The 12863-nt window shown below is 40.4% G+C and overlaps 1 protein-coding gene across 17 annotated transcripts in view; it reads left to right on the forward strand.

The window, feature by feature from the left end:
- The window catches only part of PHF21A (PHD finger protein 21A), a 133471-nt gene that overhangs the window by 92490 nt on the left and 28118 nt on the right, over positions 1-12863 (forward strand). The window contains exon 1 of one of the 17 annotated variants that reach the window (XM_068945863.1): positions 11068-11479. The exons of the other annotated variants lie outside the window; for them this stretch is intronic. The gene's annotated coding sequence lies outside the window, so the exon portion shown is untranslated. Of the gene's footprint in view, positions 1-11067; positions 11480-12863 lie in introns of those variants that run through there. 17 annotated transcript variants of the gene reach the window in all.

A 12863-nucleotide genomic window follows, 5' to 3' on the forward strand; every position in this document is an offset into this window, starting at 1 on the left:
TGTTACAGTGGTTTTTGTCTAATCCTTATTGTAATAATTTGCCACTTAAATCTAATACGGGCCTGCAGAGGCAAAGGAAAAATGTTGGTCTCTCCCTAAATGCACATTCATTATATACGTTTAAGTATTGCGAAAGAGGAATTATAAAGAAGAATTATAAGAACCTTATTCTCTGTAGATATTGTCTTACCTCTCTTTGTCAGAAAATTCTTTAGAGAAATAGAGAAATTCAGCAGAGGCTTCTTCAGAGTTAATTTTAAGTCATTAACATCCAGAGTTAATTTTAAGTCATTAACATCGACAGTCTCTCTTTAAAAGTTTGAACGAAATAACTGTTAACCAAAAATACTCCAGCCCCCGCCCCCTAAATACACAGAGTTTTAGACAGTTGGACCAAGAGTCTTTTCCCCACCATTACACATGGGTTGCAGCCTTTGCCACTTGTGGTCTCAATGGTCCCTCAGCCTTCCAAGGATTATTGGAAAAAGAGTAGAAAAAACCTCAGTAGTTCTGTTTTATAAGTCCCTCATCAGTATATTTGTGTATGTGTTAGGATAAAAGATCTGCTGTCCCCTTCATCTCCCCATCAAAGAAAAACCTTGAGAGACCTCCTTTAGTGACATCATAACCAAAGTAAAGTACATGCATAATTTTTTGACAGGTCTTCCGGTAAAAGAGAATAATAAGCCACTATAGAGCAAAATGCTTCCTTCTGAAATATTTTTAAAAGGTATTGGGAAAAGAACAAATATTACTGAAAAGTTCTGAGGAAGCCACGTTTCTCAGGTGATAAGGAAAAAATGGCCCCATCAACAGCAACATTGCATTCTTTAGAGTTGAAGGCTTGGTCCACTTGTCAGGAAGTAGTTTTCCGAGTGGTATTTAACCGTGATGGCTTAGTGGTTAGGGAATACGAAGCACCTCTCCAAAGCTTTTTTTAAAAATAGTTTCAGTGGTCTATTCTTACAGTCATGAATTTTGGAGCTTTCGGTCATGAGTCTAATACGTACTCCAAAAAAAAAGGTAAGAGAGCAACTTACAGAGGCATTAAATACAGTTCATTTGCACATTAATTCAGCTCTTCTTTTTTACAGAAATAAGAACGTTGTGGTACAAAAAGGTGGTTTTGTCTTCCTTGAAAGTGCCACACCACTCTTCCCAAGAAATTCTAATCCCAGCCCAAAAATGATTTAATTGCATTATAACATTGAAGCACTGTGGATACATTTTTCAAGAATTAGATAGGGATGCTTTAGAAAATTGTATTCAATGTCCTAATTATGTTTATTTCAGATTTATTAGGTTTGAGGGTGAACAGCATCTTTAGTAGAGAAATTATATCTGACAAAATTCCTCTTTCCTCTTAATTGATATCAAATGCCATCCCTGCATCAACTGTAATTGCTTGTCCAAGAAATTAATGTTACAAAGGTACTTGTGTTTGTAGTTTTGAACAAGCCTGTCCTAGGGAGAAGAATTGACTGTCCTTTGATTATTCAGCTTTCCTGAGGCAATCACAACAGCTTGACAGTTTTGGAATCGTTGTATTCAGTTGCATCCATGAATTCTGAATATACGCCATATGTTACGGGCATCGACGACACAAGTGGAATTGTATCGATGCCTGAATTGGCGTTTAGATTAAATTTAAGAAAAGTTGTGAAAGGAGGTCCAAAATCTTGAAAAATTACTTGGGTGTAGACATCCAACATTAACTCCCTTTCATGGACGCTCTGGAAATCAAGTATCTTCAGAGTGCCTTAGGTGGGTTCAGTAGCAGTGCTTACCTCTCTGTTAAAACAGAAGTGCTACCTCCGTTTTCTTTAAACTGAAGGGAGGTCTTTGACAACATTTGGCAGAAGTCCGAAATAGAGATCCTGTACCGAGATCGGGTTATGAACAAGGACAGTGCTGGATTCACAGCTTGTCTTATAACACAAACAGGTCTTGTTTCAAGCTCTTCAGAGTTACCAAGACTTAGAACACAACAGATCATTTCAAAATATAAGCTGAAGGTCAGGAAACTTACCGTAGAAGAGAAGTAAGTTATATTTATTTATGGAGATGCATGCAGGTGCCAGTATCACAATCTATTAAACAATAGGAGAGGGATGGGAAAGGATAATGGAGGTAATGCAAAAAGAATATTGCCATCACTCAACTATATAGACCAGTTATGGGTACAGCTTTATCTTCTGAAGTCATTTGAAACAGTTAACAAATTCCAGTGGGTAATATAAAACTTCATTTCAAAGTGCAGATTTTGTAGTGTTTCATTTATTTTTCAAATAATTCGGATTCTATTCCAGATTGTTTACAATCCTTCCTCCCAAATTTGTTTCCCTTTTATCTGTGTAAGCATGTGCCGACGCTGTTGCTCGGTATACACAAATGCTAATCTACCTTCATGCACATGGAAGATAGCTTTCCTGGCACTGAGTTTAAAACTCCCATAAAATACATTATTAATCGAAGAAATCTCTCTTTTTAGAAAACCCTATCATTTATGTGGTCATCGTTGAGAAGGTTATAGATAAATATAATGCTATTTTTTAACCAGTGTGGTCTTTAAAAATACAGCTAACAACCCCAGATACTGAAAGTGCATTAAAAAAAGATTTAAATTTGAAAAGTAATTTTCCTTCTCTGTACTCTGGTTGCACACACTAACATGATCTAATTATAACGTAATGACAACTTCTTTTACATTGCCCTGCATGCCTTAATGCTCTAAATGCATTTCTCTTGGCAGGTCTCTGCAGTGAGGGGGAAGCGTGGTAAATATTCAGTTCCCTATAGTGAATAATTCCCTAGTTTTGCATTTGGCATGCAAATTCTAGATCATGTATCTGTGTAGTTCAAGGAGTAGCGTTGTGGGGAAAGTGGGTAGGGTGAGGCTGGTGTCTGTCTGTGTATAATTTAGCTGAATATGTCTGCTGTTAAGTAACAGAGCTTCATCCAAGCTTCTGCTTAAGTCTGCAGTATCGAAGTGTTCCTTTTGTTACATGTGCTGGTCTTGCAGACTCTGTTGAGCCTTATCAAACACAGCCAGTTGGTGCTGCTGGTATGAAAGCACAGGGGAGCTCTCATGTGGAAGGTTAATGGAGTGTAATTATAAAGAAAAATGAACTGCTTAGCCACTCTATCTCACTCTACCTGCACTGAGAGTGACAAGCGCTCTGATCTTTTATAAACCCTAGAGCAGAGGTTTAACAGTCTAAAATTATGACAGTATAACTGTCAAACAAGCAAGCACACTGTGAAGAAGTAGTATGAACTTATGGATAGAAATGTTTACATTCCCTTAGGTGGTCTCTGTTAGTACTTTTTTTTCTGGATGGATATCATCCATGTTGATACAACATGTTTCAAATGCCTTTTCCTGTGAGACGTCCGTCAAAGCCGGAAAGATCTTTGTGTTCCATGCGTGGCTCCTTCATTTCTGCACTTCACATAACTCTCGCCTTGCTGGATGAAGTGATGGCTTCTTCCTAAAGCAGTTTGGTCCCAAGGGGATTAAGGTGTCTCATAGAAAAGAGTTTTCTCGGGTGCAAGAACAGCTGCGGGGGTCTACTTTCCAGGAACTAACTGAAATTTGAGGTTAGATACATAAATTTGAGCTTAGATACTAATGCCTGATCCTCTTAATTAAGTTAGTTACTAGGTGTAGATCAGTTTAAATCTGTCCTGTTCATAAGATGCTCTTTGCCTTGCATCTAGCACACACTTTTTTTTTTCTTCAAAGGAATACTAATAAACTTCAGTTGTGAACCTGCGTCTAGGAAGTAGAGGGAAGATACCGCACGTATCAAAACCAAAAAGGACAAGGAGATTTTCCAGGTTAACCTCCTATATATCAGAGGCTGTTATATTCTACCCAGATACTTCTGTGTGGACTCCTGATATCAGCAGGACTAGGAACTTTGGTCATCAGGAGACGAAATTTTTGTGTTCCGCAGCCAGAAAACAGGTGATAGATTGTGCTGCCGGTTATTCTGAAGGCCCTTGCAATGTCAGCAGGTTGATTAAGGGAAATTTGCCCAGCTAATCCTAGCAGGCAATCTGTGTCCTGCATTGCAGAGAAGGTGGGAAGAGAAACAGCCTCCCTATCAGTCTGATCTGGGGCAAATTTGTCCTCCTGTCCAAGTCTGGAATCAGTAAGAATCTGAATAGATAAACAAGGCATGCAATAAAAGGCACCAAAGGAAGAAGATAAACTCTGTATCCCCAGATAGTGGTCCGCATTGCTAAGTGTCCTCTCTACAGCTGTGGCTTATTTCTTGTGCATTAGAGGAAGGTGAAAAAACAACAACCCAGACTATATCTGGTCATTTCTGGCCTTGTTAATACTCTGAAGAAGGCAGCTGTCTTTATGTAGAGCATGAAATGTTAGAGAAGCATGCTGAGACCGATTCTGGCGTTTGCACCATCGCTGTGGCCCATGAAGGAAGGGAGTGAGTGGAGGCTTCCCAGCTTCCAAGGCCCTCTCCCCATCACATGTACTGTGGTGGCATCTCCTCCAAAAGTTAGAGTAAGCTTTTCTGTCAGAATGCTATATAACCTTGTCCTGAGGACTTCAAACCATGGTCAGCCATTACTTCTCACATTAGGCTGCTCCAGCATTTGACCATCGTTGCATATTATTTCAGGGTTGAATTTGTTTACCTTCAGCTTCCAGCCGTGGAATCATCATTTTACGTTTCTCAGCGAAACTAAAAATTGGCTCATCATCTTTTCTGTGTATAAATATCTATACTCAGTGACAAGTCACTTCTCAGCCTTCTCTATGATGAACAGGCCCCAGTAAGCCTCACGTTACACAGTATTGCTTATTGGGTCCTTGATTATGTTTGCAGTTCTCCTTTGAACTGTTTCCAGTAGCTCTGCATCCTTCTTGAAAAAGGTAGCTTTTCTTTCTTTTGGCATAACATGTATTCTTGGGCATTTTTAAGAGAGGTAGGATAAGTTCACCAAACCCTTAGTTTTTGAGTACTTTCTTCTTTTCTATGTAAAATATATAAAAGCCTGACTTAGTGAGTGGCACTGATCTAAACAAACACAGGAGCAGAGTGCCCCCTCCCCTTTCCTTTTAAATTGGGAGGCTAAGCAAGAACCATTACTTTATTTTCACAGAATCACTCTTGACTGATCCACAATCCTTGATATAGTGGAAGGACGACAATGTGGGTCTTCAGTACTGATTTAATTTCATGTCTGTTCTGTGGAGCAGGCATGTTTCTTTGTTTTGGTCATGCTTGGTTCACTAAAGAGAATGGAACAGTAATTACGTTTAGCTGGACAGGATATGTGTATTCAATGAACCGTTTAAATGACTGGAAAAAAAACTTTGAGATGAAACTATGACTTTTTGCTGTGATACCTCATTCTCCTTATGAAGTAGAGCTGTGTGATTCAGCAATGAATTGCTGTGTGATGTTGTTAATGATGTGTTTTAATCGAACCAGCACTAAACAGTATGGGGTTGTCAGTACAGACAGGGATAAAATCTGTCCGCTGCTGTTTAAGCGGCTATGATTAATTCCCAAGGAGATTCTCACTTTCCATCTTATCTCTAGAGAAAGATTCAGTAGGACAGTGCTAAGGGGATCTTCGTAACAGGTTGATTATGCTGTATGTAAAATGAAAAAAAAAATCTTCTTTATTTTTTAAACTGTTCTCATTCAATTTCACTGAGTATCTTCTTGATTTTCTGTATACTGGAGAGGATAAATTCCTCTGCATGTGTGTCATACTGTTTATTATTCTGTATCTCCATATCGTGTCCCTTTGTAGTTATTCCTTAACATCTCTAGTCTCTGCAGTTAGGTTTTGTTGTCTATAAAGAAACTGTGGAAAATAAATGTTAGATGCTATTGTCAGTGTCAGGGTAATTCAGCAGGTTGTTGTACGATGTCTTATGAGTATTCAGGTCTTTCTGTTCCAAAAAAGAACAACTTTACATTCTCTGGTAAAATAAAACTAATCATCTTACCTGATGCTTCTGATCACGCACAAAGTGCAAAAACATGAACTGTGTGTGTTTCCTTCCACCAGGAGGGAGAGGAGGTGTGATTCGGTTGTGGGAATAGCTGCAGGATGCACGAGAATACCCCAGAAAATGAAACTGATTTATTTTTCATTCGAGGGACTGTGTCACTGTGCAGTAGTACGTTGTAAAATTATTTGATTACTATTCTTTCCACTTACATTATTCAAAAATATTAAGCGCGCCCAGATTAGAAAGTAGATTGTTTCATTAAGGTTGGTCATTTGTAAAACAAGACATTTAAGTTCACTGATTTAAATTGCTCTATGTGCTTGCTTCATTCAGACAAATTCAGTGTGAAGGGTTTCACTTGACACTCACATTAGGAGGTAAATCAGAGGGAAGAGAAGAGAAGAAAGCAGTACTTCCCTGGTAGAGTTTAGCTCAGACAAGTGGCTGCCCTGCCTGCATATGAGTGACTTTCCCATGGGGGTTATTCCTGTGTTCTCCTGCATAAGAGTAATAATCCACAGTAATTCGTGTGCTGAGATTTTGATATGGCAAGCTTCAGTCCGTGGCACGTTTTACAAGACCGCGTTGTACGCTTCTGGGAAAACTAGGTTTAGTCAGAGATCATAGAAAACAGCCTTTACGTAGTAAAGTACCAAAACAACCCTTGTTCCGTTTCTGCACAGTCTAGGTGGCTTTTTTTTTTTTTTCTAAACAGATAAAATTAAGTACCTTTTCCATTCTAGTCAGCAGTTTAATTTTTTCATTTCTCTAGTCATTTTATGTGGAGATGATCCCCTCATCCTTTTACCAGTCTATATTAGCACTCCAAAGTATTTTGGGGAAGCAGAAAAACCTAAAACAAAATAAAAAAACCTTGTCAAATTAAAAGAAGTTTAGTGTCATTCCTTCCATTCCATTCCTCCGTAATTACATTGGAAGTAGGTCGCTTAACTCTTTTTCCCATTCTGTTTTGCCTGTTGTCATATACTTAATTCTCCATTCATCAATTGCTCCATTGTTTAATTATTATGATTGGTCTTGTATGTTTATTCCATTTAACCTAAGCATTGCCATAAGAAGGTAGAGCTATTATATTTATTTAGCGTACGAGCCGAAGGCAGATGTGGTGCGGGTGCTGCTCCTGCAGGTCGGTTCAGCCGCTGCTCCGTGCTTTGCGCAACGGCAAAGGTTCTGAAACGAGGACCCGGTGATGCATGAGCCGTCGCACGCTGCAGCGGCCCCTTCCAAAAAGCCATTGGTCTTGCGGTGCTGCAGATGGTAAAAGGAACAACGCCGAAAATAAAGCAATCGAGAAGACGCACAAAGCAGAACGCTGCAGCTGCTGTTTTCAGTCATTTTGACTTATAATGCTAGCTGTATTTTTAAGTAAAAGTTTTAAAAAATGGGTAAGCGTTCTCCCCCGTTAAGAATGAAGGAATGAACGTTATCTTCAGAATTTAACTAATACATTGATTGTCTAAATAATTTCTAGCACCTGCGAGAACTGTTTCTGTTTTAAAGGAGAAGTCTCACGTTCTGTCCCAAAGTAGATAGGTTAATGCATGAACTGTCTATTCCAGAATTACACATGTAGAATTTATTATAAATAGTTTAAGAATGATGTGTAGTAGTTTTACTAGCATTTTTAATGCAAATATTTTTCACATCATTTCTGTATTAGATAACAATATTTATCTGACAAAATGTCAAAGTAGATTTTAACAGAATGAAGATTTACTTAAATTCCACTTTATAAAAGGTACCTTATGCCATACGCGGTAATTGTATTATAGATATCAAGACTGCCAAAGCAAGCTCCTAAGTTTAGGGTGTACCAAAATTAACTGCACCGCCTTGGTATATCCGTAGTGCTCATCTGTATCAGTTTAGCGCATAGGGCCTTCGTGGCAGAGGTAAGGAGTGAACGGAGCTCCCTGACATACTTTCCAACCCCTTTTAGACACAGAGGAAAAAATCCTTGTATCTTTGTACAGCTTTTAGCCATGTTTTCTAGGGACTGAATGGAGCACGTGTTCTTCAGGACAATTACTGTAGTGTTGGCATTGCAACCACTGACTGGGTAGAGTTAAGATATTTTTGCGTTCAGCAAACTTTTTTCGTAGTTAGGAATTTTCATAGTTATTACACTGTAAAAAGAAATAGTGTTCGCTGCAGTAATGATGCCCAGTAATGCGTTCTAGGTCATGTGAGTGTGGTGTTGCAGTCCCACCGATTCCAGCGGGCCTGAAATTATACATAGCGTCAACCCCTCCCCGCCCCCCCCCCCCGAGAGATTATTTTTCAAATAAAATATATGGATGTCAGTTTGATCAGCTTTAAGAAGTAGGAAATGGTAGCACACTTTTTTTCTGAGGATAAAGTTCTAATTTGGTTGGTTTCGATTTTTTTTTTGATAAAATATTTTGATATGAGTCAAACGTAGCCAGAGGTTTAGGATTCCATAATAATACAGGATAACCACTGAATAGCTGGAAATATTTCTGTAGTCCTTTGATCAAACTGTCTACAGAATTAAATGTAAAGGTTTTTGTACAACAGTATCTGTTCTCACTGGGGTGGAATTCTGAATCATAGTTTTCTGTGGTTTAGTTTTGCTTTTTTAATTTTTTGACAATATTTTCAACCAGTAGATAAGTGTACATTATACTCCTTGTTTGTAATCTTTCCACTCCCAAATTACAATTTGGGGTATGCATTTTGAAGTTTAAAGAGTAACGGTGTCAGGGTTCAGAAATCTTTTAGCTACAGTGTAAGTTTTGATATCTTTCTTTTTTGTCCAAAGGCGAAGATACTTATTTCTCATTGGGTAGCAGCAAGGGATGGGGGTTTGGCAAGGGGAGGAAGTAAGAAAAGAAGAACTGTAAAATTCCCTCCATCCTGCCCACTCCCAATTTGGAGCTTCTTTGATATCGTTATTTTCTCTTACCGTTTCATTCTCAGCAGTTGGCAACTTTTAAAACATTCCTAGTTCATTGTGGAGAGCGACTACCGGAGTATCCGTAAGAGCTTACTTCCTGGAATTGGTGGAACGTTAAAGCAGGTCACTAACAGGCAGCTGATAAATGCAAACTGCATCAGCTTTGATTTTAGGATATAAAAGGTATGCACTGCAAGGCCATTTAGTACTTTATTTTTCTCTCTCCTTTTTAAGAGACTTTTAAATTTTAATCTTTTTAAAGATTTTTGAAGTTCAAACATAGAGCCTCCTTTAGGTAAGTGTGTTTTTAAAATGTGTTTTCTTGGGTTTAAAAGAAAATGCATCGCCAGATATAATGAGGGATGACTATTAAAATATTTGCTATACTCAGAGGACTACTTTTTTATTGATTGTTTAATTAAAATGGAAATAATGTTTAGATAATAATGTTATAATTAAACCTTTCTAAGACTTAGGTCTGTTCCAAGGATTTTCCTTATCTTATAGTAACGTTTCCATGACATTTTTTTGGAACGAGCGCAGGGAAGACGCCTTTTCTGGTGTCATTGGGGCACAGATATATGGCCGATAAGACCTGGAGGCACATTTTCTGCTCGATGAAACCAAAAAAAATCTTTCAGTGCTGTGATTGGATCTGGCCTGTGGCATAAATGAGAAAGTGGTATCACTGAATGTCACAATATTGATTACAATTACAAGCTTTAAGAATTAGTCATGTAAAACGTCTAGGGCTCTGTGACCTCTTCGGTGTGAACAGCTCTTGATGAGACCTAGTGATGAAGATGTCAAGAGAGTAAGAGCTCTGAAATTATGTAGTGTACTTACGGGGCACTGTTTGACAAATGGATTTTGAAGTAGTCTGATACTAACCATTGCAGAGAACTAGCAATTATTTTTTGGGCAGAAGACAGTTTGGAAAGAAAGATGTCATTATTAGTTTCTTCCACCTTGTGGATGTAAAGAGACGATTGGCATTGGGCTTTGAGGAGAATTCAGCAAACTCGAGGTGCAAGACAAACGCTTTTCGTACATTTGTAGTGTTGCAGGAAATGTAACTATATTAGGAATATGGAAGTTTCTGAAGGCCTTCATTTTTCATTGATGCAAAAAATTATCATACTGTATTTAAGATACTGTTTTTATGATTGAGCCTCAATTTAAAATTTGGAAAATGTCAATAAGAATTTAGTAATCAAATAGGAATGGGGAGGAAAAATGGCAATGATTGGATTTAGAGAATTAGGACTGTTTCTTAAGAGGTATGTAGTGCTTTTGGATACCTTAATCTCACTGGTTTTGCCAGGCACCTAGCTAGGACTTTATCCCAGCCTTTGCAAATTGCAGTGATACCGACTGTACATACTGCAGCACAAACTGCGTTCACAGTTGAGGACAGTCGGCTATCGCGCAAGAACCATTTTTAAACACAGTTGTAATGAGGTATGAAGTCTTGGAGCAGACAGAAGCGCCCGCCAGGCTGCCGTCCTGTCGAGTCCCCTATAAAAAGAGCCTCCGCTAACGTTTCGGAGGGCAGACCCGCGGCCGCTGGGGCCAGCAGGGCTCCGGGGAGGCACCCTGCGCTTTGAGCCGTGCCGCTTGGCTTCAGGTTATGCGGAGGCTGATGCAACACTGCTGAACATTGGTATAGGTCTGATCACAGTTCCTGTGCACGTGGGACCCTAAAGCCTCGGCTGGCCTGGGAGGGAGGCTAAGTAGTTCTGGAGGATGTTGTTCGCGGTCGGCATTGAGCAACAAGCAGATAATGCCAACAATCTTTCAGAGAGTGATTTTTGTAGTTTCAGCAGTGTGGTATTTTTATGGACAGTTGTCAGAAGAAACTTAATAAACTGCATAAGCAGTTGGCGCGCTCTACAAACTTCCAGTTTGCTGCTCTGAGTCTTAAAAGCCTTAGAAGTTTCTTCCAGTTTAATATCTGCATAATGGATGTGGACGGCAGGATCTGCTGCTGCCGGGCAGCGCTCAGCAGCCTCTCGCCGGCTAGCCCAGAGCGACGGTGTTTCTCTGCTCGCGTTGTCCATCTTGCGCCAAACGTGCCGAGGCTGGGGGTTTTGTGCAAGGCGCTCATGAAGTTGCGCGGCGCTTCAGGGCAGCCCCCCGCAGCTCTGCAGGCGGCGCGGGGGCATGGCGGGGGGCCGGCCGGGCGCGAGGGCGACGTGACTCGCCGCGCTCCCCTCCTCATTGGCTCGCGCCCTGCAATAGCAGGGTGGCGAAGCAGTCCTCCAGCCTGGCTCTCCCTCTCGCCCGCGCGCCCTTTTTTCCTTTTTTTTTTTTTTTTTAAATCCTTTCACTAATGTTGCCTCCCGGTGCAAAGAACAAGATGGAAACGAATTCTCGGGCTGTTGCTGCTGCTTTCCTCCCGTTAGGGAGTTAGCAGAAGAGCGCCGTTATCACTGCGTTTCACACAGGCAGCTGTGGAAGAACAAAACTCCCTTCCTGTTCGTGCCGGCTACAGTAATTCTTTAGTCTGCCGCGCAGCTTATGTGCAGTCCATTTTTTGGCAGGTAACGCATAGTCATGTTGCATTGTTTCCCCTCCTGCTCCGCTCGGTTCCCCTCTCCTCCCCCTCGGGTTTCTCTCTGAAAGCGTGTTTCAGCTCTTGTCTCCGCTTGCTGACATGGCACTTCGGTTTGCTTGTTAACGTGGTTGATCTTTTCAGAGAGCATACATATGTGTATGAGGGAGCTGATAGTCACAGACCATTTAAAACTCTGTGAAAAGTTTCTGAATTAGGGAAAAGCTTTCGCTGCTCTTACTGCTTGCTCCTTGTTCTAAGAGGGAACAAACAGCTCCCAGGTTGCAGTTTCTGACTGTTTTTTGCACTCTTCCAGCTACAGTGTAGAATAGTTAATTCCCGCTTCCGTCTGTTACAAACACTCTGACTTTTCAGTGATGCTGGACCTATGTTTCTCTTGTCTTCAGAGCCCAGTGTAGAGCCCCAGCAAGGACTGGCAGCTGAGCCTCATCAAAATACCTAAGGGCGTTTTTTAGAAGCCGGGCAGTCTCTGCTCTGCATACTTTATAGTTGCTGAATTCAGTCTTTTGCAAAAAGATCAGTAACCTGGGGTCACAAATTCCAGCCCTCTGAAACTGGAGGTTTTTCTTTGCTTGATCGTGTGTTTTCTTTTCCTTTTGGAAGTTCCAGTTCTGAAATCTGCCAATCCGAGATCCTGCACCTTGTGTTACCTTCTTCTGGAGTAGAGATACACTGTCAGTGTGCTAGGCATAGCAGAGTTTTAACCTATCCTGAGCAAGCTATTTAGAGTCAAAAGTGTAAAGTATATCAGCAAGAACAACATAGAGAACAGCTATTTAGTTAGCTCAGAATGTCATAAAACTGCGTGAAAGAAATTTGAAGGAAAAGATTGTTTCAGTTGTTTTGAAATAACTGGATGTTTCTTCCTTACTCTGATTCTCTGGTTTGTACTGTGTCTTAATAAAAACGCTTCGCAACAAACACCGAAACGTTCTGTTCTAGCAGAATGTTTTTTCCTTTTTCTTTCTGTATAAGCAGAACTACTTTAAACAGCCTATTCTGTCAAAACATGGCTCCGCCAGAGTTTTTCCAAGCATTTCTGTTTCCAGTAGGGCTTTTTCAGTTAAGCCCCTATCATTTCTATTGGCTTCATTGCTCTCCTCCAAAGCTAATCATGCGGTGTAGCTGGGCTGAGTGTACACGTGCTCTTGAGCGAGAGAGCTTATGGATCCGTCTGAAACTTTTCAAGGCTGTCATAATTTGGTGGTGGTTGGAGCGTAGGAGAGAATGCCCGTTTTCTCTCATGCCCGCAAAGGGTAGCAAAGTCTCGTGATGTTTGCACCCTTGTCTGCACTGAAGTGGAACATGAACAGCAACTCAGTTGTGACCCCTTATTATCCATGCAGCAGCAT

Source organism: Struthio camelus, chromosome 5 (assembly GCF_040807025.1).
Source record: "Struthio camelus isolate bStrCam1 chromosome 5, bStrCam1.hap1, whole genome shotgun sequence".
NCBI lineage: Eukaryota > Metazoa > Chordata > Aves > Struthioniformes > Struthionidae > Struthio > Struthio camelus.